Source organism: Notolepis coatsorum (assembly GCF_963971535.1).
Source record: "Notolepis coatsorum genome assembly, chromosome: 3".
In the NCBI taxonomy this organism is placed as follows: Eukaryota; Metazoa; Chordata; class Actinopteri; order Aulopiformes; family Paralepididae; genus Notolepis; species Notolepis coatsorum.
The window spans coordinates 164052548-164074420 of NC_140167.1; positions in this window are offsets into that span (position 1 = coordinate 164052548).

The window sequence follows — 21873 nt, forward strand, 5'->3', positions numbered from 1 at the left end:
CAACATAGTCTCAGCCGTCCATGTGGTTCCTCACATGGACACGCCCCAACAGAACCAACACAACACTGACACACCCCAACAGAACCAACACAACACCGACACGCCCCAACAGAACCAACACAACACAGACACACCCCAACAGAACCAACACAACACTGACACTCCCCAACAGAACCAACACAACACCGACACGCCCCAACAGAACCAACACAACATAGTCTCAGCCTTCCCTGTGGTTCTTCACATGGACACGCCCCAACAGAACCAACACAACATAGTCTCAGCCCTCCCTGTGGTTCTTCACATCGACATGCCCCAACAGAACCAACACAACACCGACAGGCCCCAACAGAACCAACAGAACATAGTCTCAGCCTTCCCTGTGGTTCTTCACATGGACACGCCCCAACAGAACCAACACAACATAGTCTCAACCATCCATGTGGTTCCTCACATGGACACGCCCCAACAGAACCAACACAACACCGACAGGCCCCAACAGAACCAACAGAACATAGTCTCAGCCTTCCCTGTGGTTCTTCACATGGACACGCCCCAACAGAACCAACACAACATAGTCTCAACCATCCATGTGGTTCCTCACATGGACACGCCCCAACAGAACCAACACAACACCGACACGCCCCAACAGAACCAACACAACATAGCAGAGAGTGTGTGTGAGCTTCTTAAAAGCAACCCCAACCCTCCCTCCTCCCTCCCTCCCCCCACCAACAAACACACAAGAGCAATCAGCTTCAAACAATACAGTCGTGCGGACGCCGTGTTTCATTTAGAGATGGATTCAGAATCAACAGATGGCCAATAGATTGGTCTAAATAGGAGCCTGGTTTGGAGTTGGCTGAAGTGGTGGGGGGTGTGTGTGTGTGTGTGTAGCGGTGTACTACTGTCTTATCATATCTGCTGGTGTGAATGATGATGTCACTGGGATGCGCGCAGTGGGGAAGTGGGATCAGAGCTACTCAGTGGAGGCCGCGGGGACCAGCAGTGCTGGGAGATCCCCGTCTGGCTGCATTATTCAACAATAACCCCTTACCTCTCCCAGGGAGAAGGGGACCTGCTGAATATTTGAAAGATGTATTAGATTTTTTATTTAAGGGTAGCCTATAGATCTAGATGGAAGAAAGGGGGGGGGGGGGAGGCGGGGGGTAGAGAGAGTGACAGGAAGCGATGAGACCGGATGATTCTCACCACTTTATGTCGTCTGTTTTTGTCCAGGGACGGGTCTCTGCGCTCCTGACGGGTCTCTACGCTCCTGAACGGGTCTCTACGCTCCTGACAGGTCTCTACGCTCCTGATGGGTCTCTGCGCTCCTGACGGGTCTCTACGCTCCTGACGGGTCTCTACGCTCCTGACGGGTCTCTGCGCTCCTGACAGGTCTCTACGCTCCTGACGGGTCTCTGCGCTCCTGACGGGTCTCTACGCTCCTGACGGGTCTCTGCGCTCCTGATGGGTCTCTACGCTCCTGACGGGTCCTGGCGGGTCTCTACGCTCCTGACGGGTCTCTACGCTCCTGGCGGGTCTCTACACTTCTGACGGGTCTCTACGCTCCTGACGGGTCTCTACACTCCTGACGGGTCTCTACACTCCTGACGGGTCTCTACACTCCTGATAAGTCTCTACGCTCCTGACGGGTCTCTACACTCCTGACGGGTCTCTACGCTCCTGACGGGTCTCTACGCTCCTGACGGGTCCTGGCGGGTCTCTACGCTCCTGACGGGTCTCTACGCTCCTGACGGGTCTCTACACTCCTGATGGGTCTCTACGCTCCTGACGGGTCCTGATGGGTCTCTACGCTCCTGACGGGTCTCTAAGCTCCTGACGGGTCTCTACGCTCCTGACGGGTCTCTAAACTCCTGACGGGTCTCTACGCTCCTGACGGGTCTCTGCCTGACGGGTCTCTGCGCTCCTGACGGGTCTCTACGCTCCTGACGGGTCTCTATGCTCCTGACGGGTCTCTATGCTCCTGACGGGTCTCTGCGCTCCTGACGGGTCTCTACGCTCCTGACGGGTCTCTATGCTCCTGACGGGTCTCTATGCTCCTGACGGGTCTCTGCGCTCCTGACGGGTCTCTGCGCTCCTGACGGGTCTCTGCGCTCCTGACGGGTCTCTGCACTCCTGACGGGTCTCTGCACTCCTGATTGGTCTCTGCGCTCCTGATGGGTCTCTGCGCTCCTGACGGGTCTCTACGCTCCTGGGCCCTCATTCATCAACGTGACTTACGCACAGATATGTGCTTAAGCTGTGCGTACGACCATTTCTAAGCAGAGTGTGGGATTCATCAATTTCAACTTGAACTTGACTTTGTGCTTATGTGTACGCACAGCTCTGAGCATGCTTAGCTGACGCCCAGTGGTAGAATATCGTTACTACGGCATATGCGCTGCTCAGTTCATGCATTAGTTTCAACGCGGAAATAATCTTCTGTGCATTAGTTTCAACACTGGCGTGTTCTGTATGACCCATAATTCATTATAGTTCATTGTAAAATAGCGACAGTAGTGTAATTATAACAGGCTCACACGCGAACAAGAGGTTGGCCTGCTTGTTTGGCACGGGGGGGCAGACGCAGAACACCAACCTCCAAACGCGATTAAATATTGTTTCAAATAAAAAGCGAATTATTTTGTGTCATGTTTCCAAATAAGATTGGTCACGAAATGCTTTCTACTTCAATTTGTTGGTTAGAATAGATGACCTCCGTTGAAACTTCAGACTAACAGTCTATTTGTGAGCTCCCGCACAGATGTGATGATAATAATAATAATAATAATAATAATAATAATAATAATAATAATAATAATAATAATAATAATAATAATAATAATAATAATAATAATAATAATAATAATAATAATAATAATAATAATAATAATAATAATAATGATAATAGCTTCATTTTATATAGCGCCTTTCAAGAGACCCAAGGTCGCTTTACATAGATAGGGGGGGGGGGGATAACAAAGTAACAAACATAGTGGACAGACACAACATATAAATATGATGATGGAATTCATTCAAGTCCTCTCCACCGGCACGGTCCATCGTGATATTGGAGATGGATCGAGCAATAGACTGTTACTGTAGCTGTCAAAGCTCCATCACAAATGCAGTTATGTGAATAGAAAGGGATTCCACTCAGTCAATGTTGCGATGCGCATTTGCCTGATACATGTTGTTGCTGCATGCCGGGAGGAAAGGCATGCTGCATGTTTTCAATTCATTAAATAAAATGGATACTTTTTGCAAGGGTTTACTGACTGTCATACAAATAATCAACCAACTACATACTGTAACTTTTCAGTGCACATTCTTATTTACATTGTGACAACAGCCTTGTGAGTTCCCGCAGTGACCCGCACACAGACATGATGGAATTCAAGTTCAAGTTTGTATTGATCACATATAGGCAGGCTACACATATCGTATCTGCTACATCATACATGGCAGTGAGATTCATTGTTCTTGTATATGCTCTCGTATTATTGTTTATATAGGCTACCCAATACTGACATCAAAATAGATTGTATGCCTCTAGAAATCATATGCAGCAGGTAGAAGATTGACGGAAAATCCGTCGCGATTTGGAATAAAATTGAGGAGAACTTTAATCCCTGGGTATTAATCAAACAAAACGGAAAAAGGCAGTCATATTCCAGCACGGTCTTTATTAGTGTTTGCGCTGCCCAGGCAGCAATGGTTAATAGATATCATATCCGACATCACCGTACGTGTACACGTCTGTCAGCCTGTCTCATAACACGCTTCCCTCGGTTTAGTCCATTCTTCCACATTTCATGGGGGTGTCCATTACCGTATATGGTTAATCGGGGCGGTTTCGGTATGCAAATACGTGAAAGTGTGCACGAGCCTCGGCGCAGGGCCAAGGTGATATTTATCATGACAGGTGTGCGTAGAACCTGCGTACGCACGTGTGGTAAATCCCGTTTCTTTTGTGCGTGCACTCATTCTAAATTCTGTGCTTACGTGTGGAAATAGAACATTTTCTACGTCACGTTGATGAATGAGGGCCCTGGCGGGTCTCTACGCTCCTGATGCCTAAGCAGGACCATGTGACCAGAGTCACTGGTGATTCTATCTCTGTTACAATGCAGTGCGTTGCTGTGAAGCTTCAGGTCTTTATATGCAGCACACTTCATGTTACAGTGATGCTCCAGGTCTTTATATGCAGCACACTTCATGTTACAGTGAAGCTCCAGGTCTTTATATGCAGCACACTTCATGCAAAGTCGAACACAACACGCTTTACAAACAATCACAAGGAGGTGAAAGAAGTAATAAGCTCAGTGATGATACATAATGAATGAATGAATCATTGCATTCATAAAGCACTTGTCTAGACACGTTTTACAATGTAGGTTAGAGTGGAAATGGCCCCCTCCACCACCAACCTACACAGGTTCAATAGATTAGATACATGTTTCTTGTCATCATACAGCACACGTACAGTACAACGAAAAGAAGTCTGGCATCCAACCAGAGTACAAATGTAACAATAAAGTGCAACAGTGATATACAATGTACATGTCCCTGCAGGCAGGAATGTGAAGAATTCCAGGAGACATGTCACATGTCTATGGGTAAGGTGTACAGAACATGTAACATCAGGGCAGCAACTGTGACATCACAAACACCTCATGAGTGGCCATTTAGGTGAGTTTAGATTATATTTCATTATATTAGATTATATTAGATTATAATGTATTGTCATCATGCAGCACAAGTACAGTACAACTAAAAGAGGTTTGGCATCCAACCAGAGTGCAAAAGTAACAGTAAAGTGCAATAGTAATATACAATGTACAGGTGATTAAACAAACAGGTGGGGACAAAATATATAAATTAGCACTACTGAGTAATAGTGCTAATCAGATGTATGTAGTATTAATATGTACAGTGATACAGGTATAAAGACACTGTGGTAGTAAGTTATACTGGCCAGCAGCGTAAGTAGGTAAGGGATATGTACAGATATAGATATAGTATCTACAGATATGTAAAAAGGATTATATGCAGGTATGTACAGACAGATGTGGATAGATATACTGTATATATACGGTAAGAATAATTATATATATATACGGTATATACAGCACTATTTTACATGTTATACAGTTATATGTGTATAGTATGAGGTAGGTAGCTATGCTGCCATACACTGGCACCAGGCACACAACACACATGGGGGTGATAGTGGCTCAGGAAGTAGAGCAGCCGGTTCGATTCCCGCTCATTTCGGCAGCATGTCGAAGTGTCCTTGAGCAAGACACTTAACCCCTAATTCAAATCAAATCAAATTTATTTGTAAGGCCCGACAACACACGTTAATGTCCCCATGGGCCGTACACGTCTTCTTTAAACAAGTCAAGAAGAAACATCACAATAAGTCAAGAACAAAACAAGAACACCATAAGGTAATCTTTTTTTAAATAAATGCAAAATAAATAAATGCAACACTCCCAGACATACCCCACGTGAAGGTAAGGAAAAACCCACTAAAACCTAGCAATAGGAGGGGGTTAGAGAGTTCCCATGTTTGTAGTGGGCGGAGATGGAGCAATAAATACATGTAGTGAGCATATGCATACATGGTGACAGTAGAATCATAGTATAAAAGAAAATTGTGAAATAGAGTAATAGATAGAACTACTGCAAGCGTATGGATACAGGATGAGATACAAGACAATAGCTCAGGTCCGTATGCCCTGTGGGGGCAGGAGAAGTCACTCAGAAGGTTCAGCACTGCAGGCCAGACAGAAGACGGTATGAAGCTGTTCCATGGGACCGGTTGAGACAGAGACAGAGGTTAAAAGGTTCTCCCATGTCTGCAGAAAAGCAGACATGGGAGCAAATAGACATCCTAACTAAACTAGACAGATTAATCTAAGGGTCAGTCCCCGACCAGGTGAGATCATGGTAGGTTGAAGGAGAGAGAGAAAAGATGGGTCTTAAGCAGGGATTTAAAAGCTTCGACAGAGCAGGCGCCCCTGACGACGGCAGGTAATTTGTTCCACAGGTAGGGAGCGTGGTAGACAAAGGCTCTGTGGCCGGCGGATTTCTTTTTAACCCTAGGAATCGATAGAAGCCCCGCATTTTGTGAGCGCAGAGCACGAGCGGGCGAGTATCGAGAGATGAGATCGGATAGATAGAGCGGTGCAAGCCCATTTAAAATTTTGTAGGTGAGGAGTAGCACTTTAAAGTCAGATCGGGCTTGAATAGGAAGCCAGTGTAGGGCGGACAAAACTGGTATGATGTGATCAAATTTTCAAGTTTTAGTTAGTATCCATGCAGCCGCATTTTGCACGAGTTTAAGATTTTTTTATGCTTGAATTAGGTAGGCCTGAAAAAAGTTAATTACAGTAGTCCAGAAGTGATGAGACAAAAGCATGAATTAGGGTTTCAGCATCAGCCAGAGTTAAAATGGGGCGAATTTTTGCGATATTACGAAGATGGAAGAAGGCAATTTTGGTGACATTTTTTATATGTGCATTAAGGGAGGAATCAAAAATTACTCAGAGGTTTTTTATGGTGGAGCTCTGGGATACATGACAAGTATCAAAGTTGAGGGAGATGTCCTGAAACAGGCCTCTGTGGTTTGGGGGGCCAACAATTAACATCTCAGTTTTATCTGCATTAAGGAGTAGAAAGTTTTGCGACATCCACTTTTTGACTGCAAGCAGGCAAGCCTCAAGATTTTGTAATTGGGAGGAATCATTTGGCTTAATAGGTATATATAATTGGGTGTCATCAGCGTAAAAATTAAAGTTTATGCCAAATTTGCGTATGATATTGCCGAGGGGTAGCATGTAAATCGAAAATAGCAAAGGGCCCAGGACAGAGCCTTGATGAGCAGGTTGGCACCTTGCACGGTCGCCTCCGCCGTCGGTGTTTGAATGTGTGAGTGAATGGGTAAAATGTGAGGAACAAATTGTAAAGCGCTTTGGATAAAAGTTGTTATATAAAATGCACCATTTACCATTTACTATTTACACACAATAGCTGAGAGGCTCAGGAGATGGATGCTATACATATTTTATTTCATAATTCTATTTTATTCTATTGTGCTTAACATAGTTCATATTTAATTAAATTTTATTCCACCTCTTTATTGTATTCTCTGTCTGTTAATGTCTGTCCGCTAATGTCGCACCGAAAACGACCAAAGCAAATTCCTTGTATGTGAAAACTACTTGGCAATAAAGACCTTTCTGATTTCTGATTTCTGATATAGAGAAAGATCTTCAGGGTGCGTTGGACTCCGAGGTTGTTTTCATTAAATTCTCGGTATCAATATTCTTTCAGCTGAAACACACGGAGAGCCACCCGCTCGCTGACACCGTGCCCCCAGAGCCACGCTGGACTTTGACATCTTCCAACAGGAAATCACTGAAGGAGGAAGGAACATGGCGGTGGAGAGAGAAGCTGCTCAGATCCTGACGAGCGGAGCGGAGCATCGATTCGTCTGGCTCTGAAGACACTGTCACGTCACCTCTGTGTCTAAGTGTTATCTCGTCAGGTTCAAACGATCCTGCCGTCAGGTCTGCAGAAAGCATTCCCATGTGATGGTGATGGTGATGACTTGAGTAGTGGACGTCCCGTGGTGACAGCATAGTAGTATAGACATATTAGCATGATAGGTAGTAGTATACGTATAGTAGCATAGATAGTAGTATAGACATATTAGCATGATAGGTAGTAGTATAGTAGTATACGTATAGTAGCATAGTAGTATAGACTATTAGCATGATAGGTAGTAGCAGGGGCGTAGCTGGGGGGGTATCTTAGGATGATTCCAAGGGCCCAGCACTGGGGGGGGGGGGGGGGGGGGGGGGGGGCAAAAGATTTTTTTTTTTTTTTTTTTTTTTTTTTTACTAGACATCACTCAGGTGTAATATTGATGCTCTCATTGATACTATGTTTGTTTCTGAAGTGTGTGTGTGTGTGTGTGTGTGTGTGTGTGTGTGTGTGTGTGTGTGTGTGTGTGTGTGTGTGTGTGTGTGTGTGTGTGTGTGTGTGTGTGTGTGTGTGTGTGTGTGTGTGTGTGTGTGTGTGTGTGTGTGTGTGTGAGATATATAGAGAGAGGGGGGGGGCTTTGGTAGACTATTGCATTGGTCCATTCATTGAAGATGAACGCAATGCGACATCCTTTACTAGGCTCACCCACCAACAGTGCAGGTGCTGAACTGCTGATCCGAATGTATAGGTAAAAACCATATTATGCGTTTTCATCAATAAAAGGTAGTACATCCATCTTAACTATTGATATCCTTGCCTGTACTGAGTTTTTAAGTTTTGCCCACCTATCAAGGTCGTCTTTGATTTTGTTTTGTATTTTTGTGTAATTGTGCTTCACCGTTTGTCTTATGGTGGGGAATATTTCCACTCCCAAGCATCTAAAATGTTTTACCATAGGTATCTCACCTGGGAGGGTTATATCTTTTTTTGCAGGGGTGTTAAGTGGAAGGAAAGCCGACTTCGGCCAATTTATCTTAAATCCCGATAAATCACCAAAGTTCTCAATCAACTTGAGTAGATGAGGCAATGTGGTGTTGGGGCTTTGCATGAACAATATTACGTCGTCCGCATATAAACAAATTTTATGTTGTGTGCCCTTGATTACGATTGGTTCTATGGATTGGGATTGTCTTATATATTGTGCTAAAGGCTCTAATGATAGATCGAATAGTCCGGGACTAAGAGGGCAACCCTGTCTGGCTGAGCGTGATACCGGAAAGATTTTGGAGATGATTGTACCTGTTGTAATCATGGCCGATGGGTCTTTGTATAATACTTTAATCATATCAATGAATCCTTTTCCTAACCCCATCCTTTCTAATACTGCCCATAGATACGACCATTCCAGCCTGTCAAAGGCTTTCATAGCATCCAGGGACAGCATCGCCTTAGGTATGGTGTCATCCTTGTCTGCATCTAGTACGTGCAGTATTCGTCTTATGTTATCAGTGATCAGGCGACCTCTTATGAAGCCAGTTTGGTCCGGATGAACTAAAGACGTCATATGCTTTTGTAATCTGATGGCTAATACCTTAGAGTACAGTTTGATATCGGTTCCGAGGAGGCTTAAGGGTCTGTAACTACCGCACTCGGTGGGGTCTTTGTCTTTTTTGAGAAGGACTGTTATGAGTGCAATATTGTCGTTTTTATGGAAGTTCCCCTCCTTGACTGAGTATAAGATCATATTTAGTAATAAGGGTCCAATTATGTCCCAACAAGAAAGGTACATTTCTGGTGGGATACCGTCTCTTCCAGGAGCCTTACCACTTTGCATTTCGGATATGGCCTTCTTGAGTTCCTCTAGTGTGATCGGTGTTTCTAACTGTTTAGCGTCATCTTCTGAAAGTTTAGGGAGAATAATTTGATTAAGATATGTGTCCATTTTGTTTTGATCGAAGGTCGTTTCTGATTTATATAAGTCGGAGTAGAATTCTTTGAATGTATCGTTTATTATTTCGGGGTCTGTTTCAAGTACTTGTTGTGCTCTAATGGTAGTTATATCTGCAAATTTTGCATTAATTCTTAATCGCATGGCTAATAGGTGACTAGGTTTAGAACCTTGGGAGTACTGCTGTTGTCTTGTGCTGCGTATTTGTATTTCCGATTGTTGTCTGTATATGGCATTGATCTCTATTTTTAGTATGTTAACTTGATTTTCTAGTCTAGTTAAGTTGTTGTATTTTAAAGAATTAAATAACGTTGAGTAAAGCGTTTCCAGTTCAGACAGTTTTGTGCATTGATTCTTGCGCATTTTGGAGGAAAAGCTATCAGTGAAATCCTTGATCATTCCCTTTACCGACATCCATATTATTCTGGGGTCTTGCACCGAGTTTGCATTCTCCCGTAGGAATACTATAAGAGCTTCTTTGAGTTGTGTAATGAATTCCTTGTTGTTAAGCAGCAACGAATTAAAACGCCATCTTGGGGCTCGGGAAGATAGTATACCAAATGTTCCTTTTAGGAGTAAATAACAGTGATTTGATAGTGCATTGGGTATCATTTCCACTTCATATTTATCGAATAGTCTCGGGGATGCAAAGACATAATCTATTCTGGATAATGTGTTATGTCTCGCCGAACGACAAGAGTACTTTCGGGTTGTGGGATTAAGTGAACGCCATAAGTCATTTACACCTGTAATCTTCGACCAATCCTTTAATGCTTTAGATGAATTCTTTTGTTCGCTGGAAAAGGCGAGGTAAGATTTGTCCAGCCGTGTCTATTTTATATAGTACATGGTAAAGAATAGGATAGAACATTTTATTGTCATTGTACATAATACAATGACATTAGGACTAGCTAAAGAATGGTAAATGGTGCATTTATATAGCGCTTTTAAACAAAACCGCTTTACAATTTGTTCCTCACATTCACCCACACACCGACGGCGGAGGCAACCATGCAAGGTGCCAACCTGCTCATCGGGAGCAATTAGGGGTTAAGTGTCTTGCTCAAGGATAAATAACTTACAAAGAAATGTATTCACCAATGTGTTTGTAAAGGTTAAAAAGACTAACTCAGTAGTTAACATGAATGAATAGAATACTAACGTTAGGTTATGACTATAACCAAGTTCTGTTAGTTAGGGGCGATGCTTGGCTTCGCCTTCTGCACTATCTCGCGTCTGACCACACCCCTCATCAGCTTACCTTCATAAGCAGGTGTGTGGTCACCTGCTCTCCTCCTTCCCAAGCTTTCACCACAAGGTGAGGTCAAGGGCTGCAGCGGCCGTCCGAAGCCAAGCATCGCCCCTAACTAACAGAACTTGGTTATAGTCATAACCTAACGTTCTGTATCGTTAGTGGCTTAGCTTGGCTTCGCCTTCTGCACAAGGGAGGCCAAGCGGAGCCACTTGGCTGACAAATACACCCCGCTGACAGCCCCCCAAAACCATCAGAACAGGGAGGGCCGAGCCCCCCCGACCCCCCCTAATGGAGGGTATCCCCCCTATTAGAGGCTTCACGGGAAGGCGACGGACCCGACCGTGCGAAGAGCTCTCAAGCAACTTAACGCACAGGGTGAGCAGACCGTGGCTTGACCCCACGACTACACACACGCACAACCCGCATGCCACCCGGGAACGAACGGAGGAACAACCTCGTTACTGCCCCCAGAATCACGGGGTCAAGGGCAAACCCAACCCCGTGGCAAGGCCGTAGCAGCGGAGCGCGAAGGAAGACCCAGACCCACCAAAAGGACTGGACCCCCGGAATGGGGGCCCGGAGAAGTCCATGATGCCAGCATCAAGACCCCACCAGGGGGGCACCTAGTGACCCCGCCCCTCACATCGCCAGCGTATTCGGACAAAGGCCCCTCAGCCGAGCGGGCCCTGTCCCCCTCAACAGCACACCGCCTGGAACACAAGCCCTGCAACAGGCAGACAGCATGGTCATAACACACAAGAGTTAACCAACGGAACAGGCAGTGCACCGGGGAAGACCAGGCAACAGGCTGTCAACCCAAGCCTGGAACAACTGCGGACGAGGCAGGCGCCAGAAAGGACAGCCGAAACAGCCGCCCCGGCGGAAGGGGCGTATGCTGGCGTTGTCGCATAACCAAGCTTTCAACAGCACGTCAGGAGCGGGATCCGTAGACCACACGGCCCCTGACAGCTGCCCACAGAAAAGCCCATACGATCGGCAGACGTCATGAACGTGCAGGGGCACCCTCAACCGGAGAACCGGGAGTTGACACTGCAGCAACACACCAGAGAACCAACCACCCAGGCATTACCCCATGCAACGGTTGGTCCCATAACCCCTCAGGAAAACCCCGAAACGCACCGGCGGTACCACCGCAGCCCGCGTTCCGGTTCCCAACAGGGCCATCCCGGGCCTACAGGTCAACGGGCATCACCCCGGACCGGGCCCGGCGATACGGGGAGCACAGGATCCCAAAGGAGGTTAACCCCACCCAACAGGCTCCTCAGCGCCAAAACGCAAGAGAAGAGCGTAATATGGAAGACCAGCCCCCAGCACCCCGCACTCGGTACCAACAAGGGGTCCCATAACGCACAACCCTGTGACACCCGGATCGACCTAGCATTTTTCCCCCCGAAAAAAACCCTAAGTCCCTCAGGGTACCAGAACAGCAGATCTGCATCCCCAGCGGACAACGGGTGCACTGATCTGGACCAGCGCGACCAGAACCAGTCCCGTGCCCTAACCACGCCGACCTGCCAACCCCAGGAGAAGGGGCAGATATGCGCGTCTGATCCCAACATAAAAAGAAGGCGCCACCCAGACGTGTCGGTATGAACCGCGTCCGGCGGCCCACCCCTAGGGCGTGAGACCCTTCCCATATGCCCAGACCCATTCCGTCATCATCCCCTGACATGAACGGGAACCCATCGACAACACACAGGATGTCGGAAGAGGAAAAACCCCCATCCCAATTGCTCCATAAAAACGCTGTTTCACCAAAGCAAACGAGGCGCGCCAGTCAGCAACGGCCAAAGCACATCCTGAGCCAGCACTATGTGTGCGTTTGGACATACCCACATCAACAATAGGCCGGCTAGACCACCATATTGAATCCCCAAGACGCCCAGGGAAACGACAAGAGGGGCGAGATGCAATCAACTCCATGAATGAACATTCAACTCTTTATAAAATAAAGAAAAGGCATCACATGTATGACCTAACTGCACAGCTGGGAGTAAAAAACCCTGTGTTTTCACATGATTTTAATCCAGTCACTCCTCTTAATCAGAGTGTAAGACCAGATTCCCCCAGAAACACCTTCCCACATGAGACCACGGTCAAGAAAAAGATATGTAAACTGTGAGACACGTGACCAACAGACTCAAGTTTGACACAAAAACGAGCGCAGCAGGTTAAGTCCTGCGCTCTACCCTCGACATCTTTACGACACCAGCTCATGGAAGGCGTCGCCATAGCAACAACGCTATAACGGGCGGGGAAAACCCACCGGATCCTGTCATAACAGGAGTCGGTAGAATACCCCTCCCCCCCCCCCCCCTCCCCCGCCAAGCACTGGCTTGGCCCTGACTGGCTTAGCAGGAGGGTCAACAACCTCTAAACCAATCAAGTGGGTAAAGGAGGGGTTTATCCGACACCCCCTCCCGAAAAACACACCTTCTATCCCTACACACAGAAAACAACCGTAGCCATTTTGAAAACCTCCGGTAGCACAAAACACATATAGCATAAGCTAATACAATGTTAGCTACCCACAAAGTGTAAAAGGGATTACAACAAAAAACACAAGTCGCCTGTGCGTGAATCCCATACCCGCAGCCTAAGCTATAGGAAGACGTTGAACGAGAGTAATGGCTAGGCCATGAAAAGTGTGTACGAGCATTACTGCAACTAACAACACAGCGTTGTGAACACATACTTAGTTAAAGCAATGGAATATCACCAGTTCTAATTGCATGTGGAGCATCAAGCTAATAGAACCTATTACCGAGTGTAAGTTGCAGACCTTGCTTAAAAACTCGTAACACAACACAACTCATTCCCCCAACGTAACAGGGTAGATTCATAAAACACAACCCCACCACATGATTTGTATTGAAGAAACACACAGTTTGTTCGGCCAACCACAGTCCCCCTTATATCAGGGAACTTTTTTATTAAATAAATAATATGTGATCAAGGCACAAAATCATAGGGGGGCCGGGGAGGGTGTAGAGGAGGGGACACAGAGGGGGAAAAGTCACTCAGCGGCGCCTGCCACCTCGCGCCGCTCGAGTCTGGCCACCCCGGGGAGCCCCGGAGGGACGGTAGTTTACAGTCTGCTGGACACGACGTTCCCTACCGTCTCCTCCGGTCTGGGATGGGCCGGCGGTGGCTGAAGCGTCGCCTCGTCTCCTAGCCCTCTTGGCAGGGCCAGCAGCGGCGGCGGGAGCAGTGGTAGCGGCGACGGAGACAGCTCGACGTCGCGGAAGCCTTCTGCCCCCACCGGCAAGGACGGGAGGCGGAAAATGGGGTTGGAGGATGGATCTCTCCTCTGCCATCTCTCTGCATGTTGAGGTCATCAATAGCAGGGCCTTCCCGAACAGGCCAGCGTCGGAGAGGTCGGCCGTCAGAAGAGGGGCTCTCTTCTTCTCTGGTACACGAGCCTGCTCCAGCCAAAGGTGACGCTGGCCCAGGGTGGCCAGGGCGCGCACTTTACCCATGGCTATGGCTAGCACCTGGGAGAGGTGCAGCACAGCTCCCGCAGCCTGGGTGATCTGATCGCACCTCACCTCGTTCAGATCCGCGCCGCCCGTCATTATCCCCGATACAAATCTAGCCAGGTGGGCGATGTTAGAGGCCGCAGCCAGCGACTGTGTACCGGCGATAAATGACTGGTCACCCCAATAAGCCAATCGCCTAGCCGACCTCCCCTGGAGGACCGGCTTGCATAGGGGCTCCCACACCATATCCGGACAGAGGAGCGCGGCCATCGGATTGTCAAGCCGAGGTACGCCCTCCCCCATACCTTTGACCAACCCCGACACCCGCGTAACTGGTACGTAGGCGGGAGTCAGTCCCATGATGTTGGAGACCGCCTGGCCCCGACGAACATAGGCCCCCATCGATGGGAAAAATGGGTAGACAACGTCCACCCCTCTCACCGGGGGACGCTGCCAGGGATGGCCTATGAGGTCATCAGGGACAGGAGCAGGCAATGGCTGCGGCAGCGGCACACCGTTTGCAGCGGCGGCTACCGCCATGAGCTCGGGAAACAAGGCCCGCAGTTCCCCCTGCGGACCCTCCTCCACCGACCCCGCATCCCTCGCATACAGCAGGCTGCGACTGGTCAAGGAGCCACAATCCGATGCGGCCGACAGTAGGGCATCCTGTTGATGAGGCCAAGGTGGTTCCCCGACATCCTCGAACAAGGCGCCCCGTGGAGCCATTTCCCCCCACCCCGGGGTCTCCGGAGGAGGGATACTCTCCTCCACGGGACCATCATACAAGAACCCGTCCGCCTCCTCCATGAAGTCTTCAGTTTCCATCAGAAATCCAGAGTCGGACGCGGCCTCGCTGGTCTCCAGCAATTCCCCAAACCCAGGCCGTTCGCGTCTGCACGCCACCATGTGACGACGTGAGCGAGCAGACGCAAAAAGTTTTCGTCGCAAATCCCCTGGCTCTAAGACAATCCCCCGTTCATCAACGGGCGATTCCCCAGAAACAGAGGAACCAGAGTCGAGATCAGGCCATCGCCGGAGCGACGGCTCCGAACCCTCGGCTCGTCGGTGAGGAAAACTATCCACCGGCAGTCTCCCGGGCTGGGTCGGCAACCACGAGAGTGGCAACAGCCCAGCACCGGAACGCACGACGGAGGCGGGAATGGAGAATCGGTGGTGAAGAGTAGGTCTAGCGGGTCTACTCTCCGCGGAATACATTATGACCCAAACCTTTTTCTTATATAAACAAGTGAGAGAAGAAAAAGGTTAGGCACAATGTAAACCTAGTCACAACTCTTTTCAACTTATCAACGACACGTCAAGTGGGGTACTACCGAGGCACTTCCTTGTGGTGAAAGCGAGAAGGAGGAGAGCAGGTGACCACACACCTGCTTATGAAGGTAAGCTGATGAGGGGTGTGGTCAGACGCGAGATAGTGCAGAAGGCGAAGCCAAGCTAAGCCACTAACGATACAGAACTCAGTAGTTAACATGAATGAATAGAAGACTAACTCAGTATGAATGAATAGAAGACTAACTCAGTAGTTAACACGATAGAAGACTAACTCAGTAGTTAATATGAATGAATAGAAGACTAACTCAGTAGTTAAGATAACTTAATAGAACACTAACTCAATAGTTAATATGAATGAATAGAAGACTAACTCAGTAGTTAACATGAATCAATAGTTTAGTTTAGTTTCTTTAATAGTTGTCATACAGAAGTACAGAATACTTTCATACAAAATGCTTCTTACTGTTACGCTCCAGAGACTGTGCTAGAGTCACAAGATAGTATCAAATAACATAGTATAGCATGTAATTTAGAAGTGGAAAAGTAGAAAATGAGGTCACAGTGTTCAGTATAGACATATGTACAATGTTCGATGCAGAATAGACGTAACTGAGTTACCATATAATATACAATACTATGCAGTGTACTAATGTACAGTACTATATAGTGCAAAGCAGAAATGGGATGAGGTACAATTTAGGTACAATTTACAGTAAGGTGTACGAGTTGTAGTGCAATCCTTCATCAATAAATATAAAGTGTGGGGAGTGGGTGCTACAGTGTGTTTGTTTAAAGTGAGTGTGTGCTATAAAGTGTGTGGGGTGGGTGCTACAGTGTGTTTGTTTAAAGTGAGTGTGTGCGTGTGGATGTGTGTGCTGTGTGCATTTGATGGTTGCTGCATAGTGTTTATTGTTCGTTGAGCAGCCTGATGGCCTGGGGATAGAAGCTCCTTCTGAGTCTTTCTGTGCTCGCCTTAAGACTCCGGTATCGCTTGCCTGACCGCAGCAGTTCAAAGAGGCAGTTGTTCGGGTGGCTGGAGTCCTTGATGATTCTCTTAGCCTTCCCCCTGCACCGCTTGTTGTAAATGTTCTGGAGGGTGGGAAGCCCCCCTCCAATTGTGCGTTAGGCTGAACGTGTCACTCTTTGTAGTCTGCTACGGTCTTGTGCAGTGCTATGCCCAAACCAGGAGGTGATGTTGCCAGTCAGGGTGCTCTCGATTGTACATGAGTAGAAGTTCCTAAGGATCTTCTGAATGACTTGGAACTTCCTTAGGCGCCTGAGGAAGTAGAGGCGTTGTCGTGCCTTCTTCACAACACTGTCAATGTGTGTGGTCCATGTCAAGTCCTCGGATATGTGGGCTCCGAGGTACTTGAAACTGTTCACTCTCTCAACCGGTGCCCCGTCGATGCTGAGGGGGCTGTAGTCCTTGACCACCGACCTCCTGAAGTCCACAATCATCTCTTTTGTTTTGCTGACGTTCAGGGAGAGGCAGTTCTCCTGACACCACTGTGACAGATTCTCTACCTCTTCCAGGTAGGCCCTCTCGTCGTTGGCAGAGATCAGGCCCACCACTACTGTGTCATCAGCTAATTTGATGATTGTGTTGTTGTTCCGCTGTGCCACGCAGTCATGTGTGTACAGGGAGTAGAGGAGGGGGCTCAGAACACAGCCCTGGGGGGCCCCTATGTTGAGCGTGATGGATGAGGAGGTGCAGTTGCCTGCTCTTACCACCTGGGGTCTGCCCGTCAGGAAGTCCAAGACCCACTGGCAGACAGTGATGCCACAGATTACTTGTAAAAGTAATCTGATTACTGATTACTGATTACTCCTTTAAAAAGTAATCTAAGTTACTTTACTGATTACTTGATTATCAGAGTAACTTAGTTACTTTGAAAGTAACTAGGTTACGAAGTCGTCGTCGTTCCCCCAACAGTTTTTTTTTAAACGCTTTATTGAAAGTGCATAAATTGTTTTTAACTTGTTTCTCTGCACATAACGTAAATTGTTAAACTAGTGCTTCAGCTTCTGTACCATCAAGTATGGTAAAGCAACAGTCTATGATGCTCACAGCATTAGAGCAGCCAGCCAGTGGTTTTACAAAACCAGTGTATCACATCTAACAAATGCAGGCTGAACTATTCAATTATATCAACTGTAACTATTAAATAGTTTTTATAAATGTCTCTCTATAAACATACAATCAGTCTCTCTTTAACATGTAAATTAACTGTAAATCTGGCAAATAAGAGCTTTTGCTCTGCCACCATCAAATATACATTAATCAAAAGGGAAAGAAACAATCTCTCTCTTTTGATGTTTGGCTGGTGGACCTCCGAGTCCTCCTGTACCTAGTCGAAGCGTCGGCTAGTGTTGTGATTCCAGATGCTTTCAATGCAATTGGATGTGCTGTTTTTAGCGGTAGACAGTATTTTGTTTCCTCCGCATATGAATGTTTTTTTCACCCGGCTTAGCTGACACAAACGTGAAGTAGTGACTGAGGCTACGTTTAGACGAGCGTTTTGGGATGGAAGTCTGAACAGAAACCGCAAAAGTCGTCTTGCGGTTTCACTTTAAATTTTGTGTTTAGACAAGCGTTTTGGGGTGGAATTCTCCGTGCAGACGAGGCTGTGACGACGGAGCCCTGCTGTCACACGATTGGCGCATATGTCACATGACGTGCTGTGAAGACCCGCCCTACTCTGCCTCTGATTCGCAGACTGTGGATGGGGAATGTGATTGGACCAAAGCAGAGTCACTCACAGACAGAGGGTCCAGTCACGCCGCGGGACACATTCTTGTGTAACCCTTTCACTGCCACACGACGTCACTCCCAAATAAGAAAAACAGCTCAAAATGTATTTTTGACTGTCGAAAACGAAATAAAATACTGCATTCCGCCTGCATTATGAATTTATGATGAGATAGTAACAAAATAGTAACGCACAGCCACTTGGACAAGTAACTGCAATCAGATTACTGGCTTTTAAAGATTAACGCGTTAGATTACTATTTTCGAGGAAAAGTAATCAGATTACAATAACGCGTTACTTAGTAACGCGTTACTGGCATCACTGCTGGCAGAGGTCATAGTTCAAGCCCAGGTCCCTGAGCTTGGCTATGAGTTTGGAGGGGACTATGGTATTGAATGCTGAGCTGTAGTCAATGAACAGCATTCTCACATAGTTCCCCTGCCTCTTGTCCAGGTGTGATGCTGCTGTGTGCAGCACATGGGCTATGGCATCCTCCGTGGATCTGTTAGGGCGGTATGCAAATTGCAGGGGGTCCAGGTTGATGGGGAGGGAGGAACAGATGTAGCCCTTCACTAGCTTCTCAAAGCACTTCATGGCTATGGAGGTGAGGGCTACAGGGCGGTAGTCGTTGAGGCAAGCGGGCGTAGATTTTTTGGGTACAGGGATGATGGTGGACTTCTTCAGACAGGTGGGGATGACAGCCTGTTCTAAGGACAGGTTAAAGATGTCAGTGAATACCGGGGCCAGTTGGTCGGCACAGACTTTTAGGACGCGGCCGGGGATGCCGTCCGGTCCTGCTGCCTTCCTGATATTCACTTTTTTAAAGGTCCGCCTCACCTCATGCTCTGTTACCCTGAACACTGAGTCTCCATCAGCAGACCCCCCCCCCCCCCATTGCCGTGGCTTGTAGGCTGGTGTTGTTATTCACAGCCTCAAACCTTGCATAGAAGGTATTGAGATCATTTGCTAAGGAGATGTCACTGTTCAGTTTGAGGGAGGTGCCATTGTAATCTGTCATTGTTCTGAGGCCCTGCCACATACCTCTAGAGTCAGCCTGTTCAAACTGAAGTTCAACTTTATCCCTGTAACGCCGTTTTGCCTCTATTACTGCTCTCCTGACGTTGTATCTTGCCGTCTTGTGTTCTTCCATGTTGCCTGTCGCCAGCCCGGTGTTGTAGGCTGAGGTGCGCACTTTCAGAGCCTCACGGACGGATTTATCTACCCAAGGCTTTTGATTTGGGTAGATTCTAATTGTGGTAGAGGGGATTGTTTCTTCTACCAGAGTACAGACAAAGTCAAGCACCGTTTCAGTGTATTCGTTAATATTGGCTGTGTTATCACGGAATACACTCCAGTCTGTGCATTCAAGTGCAGCTTGGAGTGTCTCCTCTGACGTCACAGTCCAACGCTTAACCAGTTTGAACAAGCTGACTCTAGAGCTATGTGGCAGGGGCTCAAAACGATGACAGACTACAAAGGCGCCTCCCTCAAACTGAACAGTGACATCTCCTTAGCAAACGACCTCAATACCTTCTATGCGAGGTTTGATGCTGGTAATAACAACACCAGCTCACAAGCCTCGGCAATGGGGGGGGGGGGGGTCGGCTGCTGATGGAGGCGCAGTGTTCAGGGTAACAGAGCATGAGGTGAGGCGGACCTTTAAAAAAGTGAATATCAGGAAGGCAGCAGGTCCGGACGGCATCCCCGGCCGCGTCCTAAAAGTCTGTGCCGACCAACTGGCCCCAGTATTCACTGACATATTTAACCTGTCCTTAGAACAGGCTGTCATCCCCACCTGCCTGAAGAAGTCCACTATTATCCCTGTACCCAAAAAATCCAAGCCTGCTTGCCTCAACGACTACCGCCCTGTAGCTCTCACCTCCATAGCCATGAAGTGCTTTGAGAAGCTAGTAAAGGGCTACATCTGCTCCTCCCTCCCCATCAACATGGACCCCCTGCAATTTGCATACCGCCCCAACAGGTCCACGGAGGACGCCATATCCCATGTGCTGCACACAGCAGCATCACACCTGGACAAGAGGCAGGGGAACTATGTGAGAATGCTATTCATCAACTACAGCTCGGCATTCAATACCATAGTCCCCTCCATACTCATAGCCAAGCTCAGGGACCTGGGCTTGGGCTATGACCTCTGCCAGTGGGTCTTGGACTTCCTGACTGGCAGACCCCAGGTGGTGAGAGCAGGCAACTGCACCTCCTCATCCATCACCCTCAACATAGGGGCCCCCCAGGGCTGTGTTCTGAGTCCCCTCCTCTACTCCCTGTACACACACGACTGTGTGGCTCAGCGGAGTAGCAATACAATCGTCAAATTTGCTGACGACACAGTGGTGGTGGGCCTGATCTCTGCCAACGACGAGAGGGCCTACCTGGAAGAGGTCAAGGTCCTGGCGGGATGGTGCCAGGAAAACAGCCTCTCCCTGAACGTCAGCAAAACAAAGGAGATGATTGTGGACTTCAGGAGGTCGGGGGTCAAGGACTACAGCCCCCTCAGCATCGACGGGGCACCGGTTGAGAGAGTCAACAGCTTCAAGTACCTCGGAGCCCACATATCCGAGGACTTGACATGGACCATACACATTAACAGTGTGGTGAAGAAGGCACGACAACGCCTCTACTTCCTCAGGCGCCTAAGGAAGTTCCAAGTCAGCCAGAAGATCCTTAAGAACTTCTACTCATGTACAATAGAGAGCATCTTGACCGGCAACATCACCTCCTGGTTTGGGAATAGCACTGCAAAAGACCAAAGCAGACTACAAAGAGTGACACGTTCAGCCGAACGCACAATTGGAGGGGGGCTCCCCACCCTCCAGAACATTTACTACAAGCGTTGCAAGGGGAAGGCTAAGAGAATTATTAAGGACTCGAGCCACCCGAACAACTGCCTCTTTGAACTGCTGCCGTCAGGCAAGCGATACAGGAGTCTCAAGGCGAGCACAGAAAGACTCAGAAGTAGCTTCTATCCCCAGGCCATCAGGCTGCTAAACGAACAATGAATGAACACTACACAACAACAACCACCAAACACACATAGCACACACATCCACACGCACACACTCACTTTAAACAAACACACTGTAGCACCCACTACACACACTTTATAGCACACACCCACTTTAAACAAACACACTGTAGCACCCACTCCCCACACTTTATATTTATGGATGAAGGATTGCACTACAACTCGTACACCTTACTGTAAATTGTACCTAAAATTGTACCTCATCCCATTTCTGCTTTGCACTAGATAGTACTGTACATTAGTACACTGCATAGTATTGTGTATTGTATATTATATGGTAACTCAGAACATTGTACATATGTCTATACCGAACAACTGTGACCTCATTTTCTTCTTCTAAATTCATGCTATATTATGTTATTATGTTATTTGATACTATCTTGTCTAGCACAGTCTCTGGAGCGTAACAGTAAGAAGCATTTTGTATGAAAGTATTCTGTACTTCTGTATGACAACTATTAAAGAACTTGAAGAACTTGAACTTGAACCTCTCGCGATACTACTGGCGTTCGCTTGAGACTTTGTTTATACTTTGGCAAAAGAAAGATGGCGGCGTGGTCCGATTTACCGAATGGACTAAGAGCCTGTGA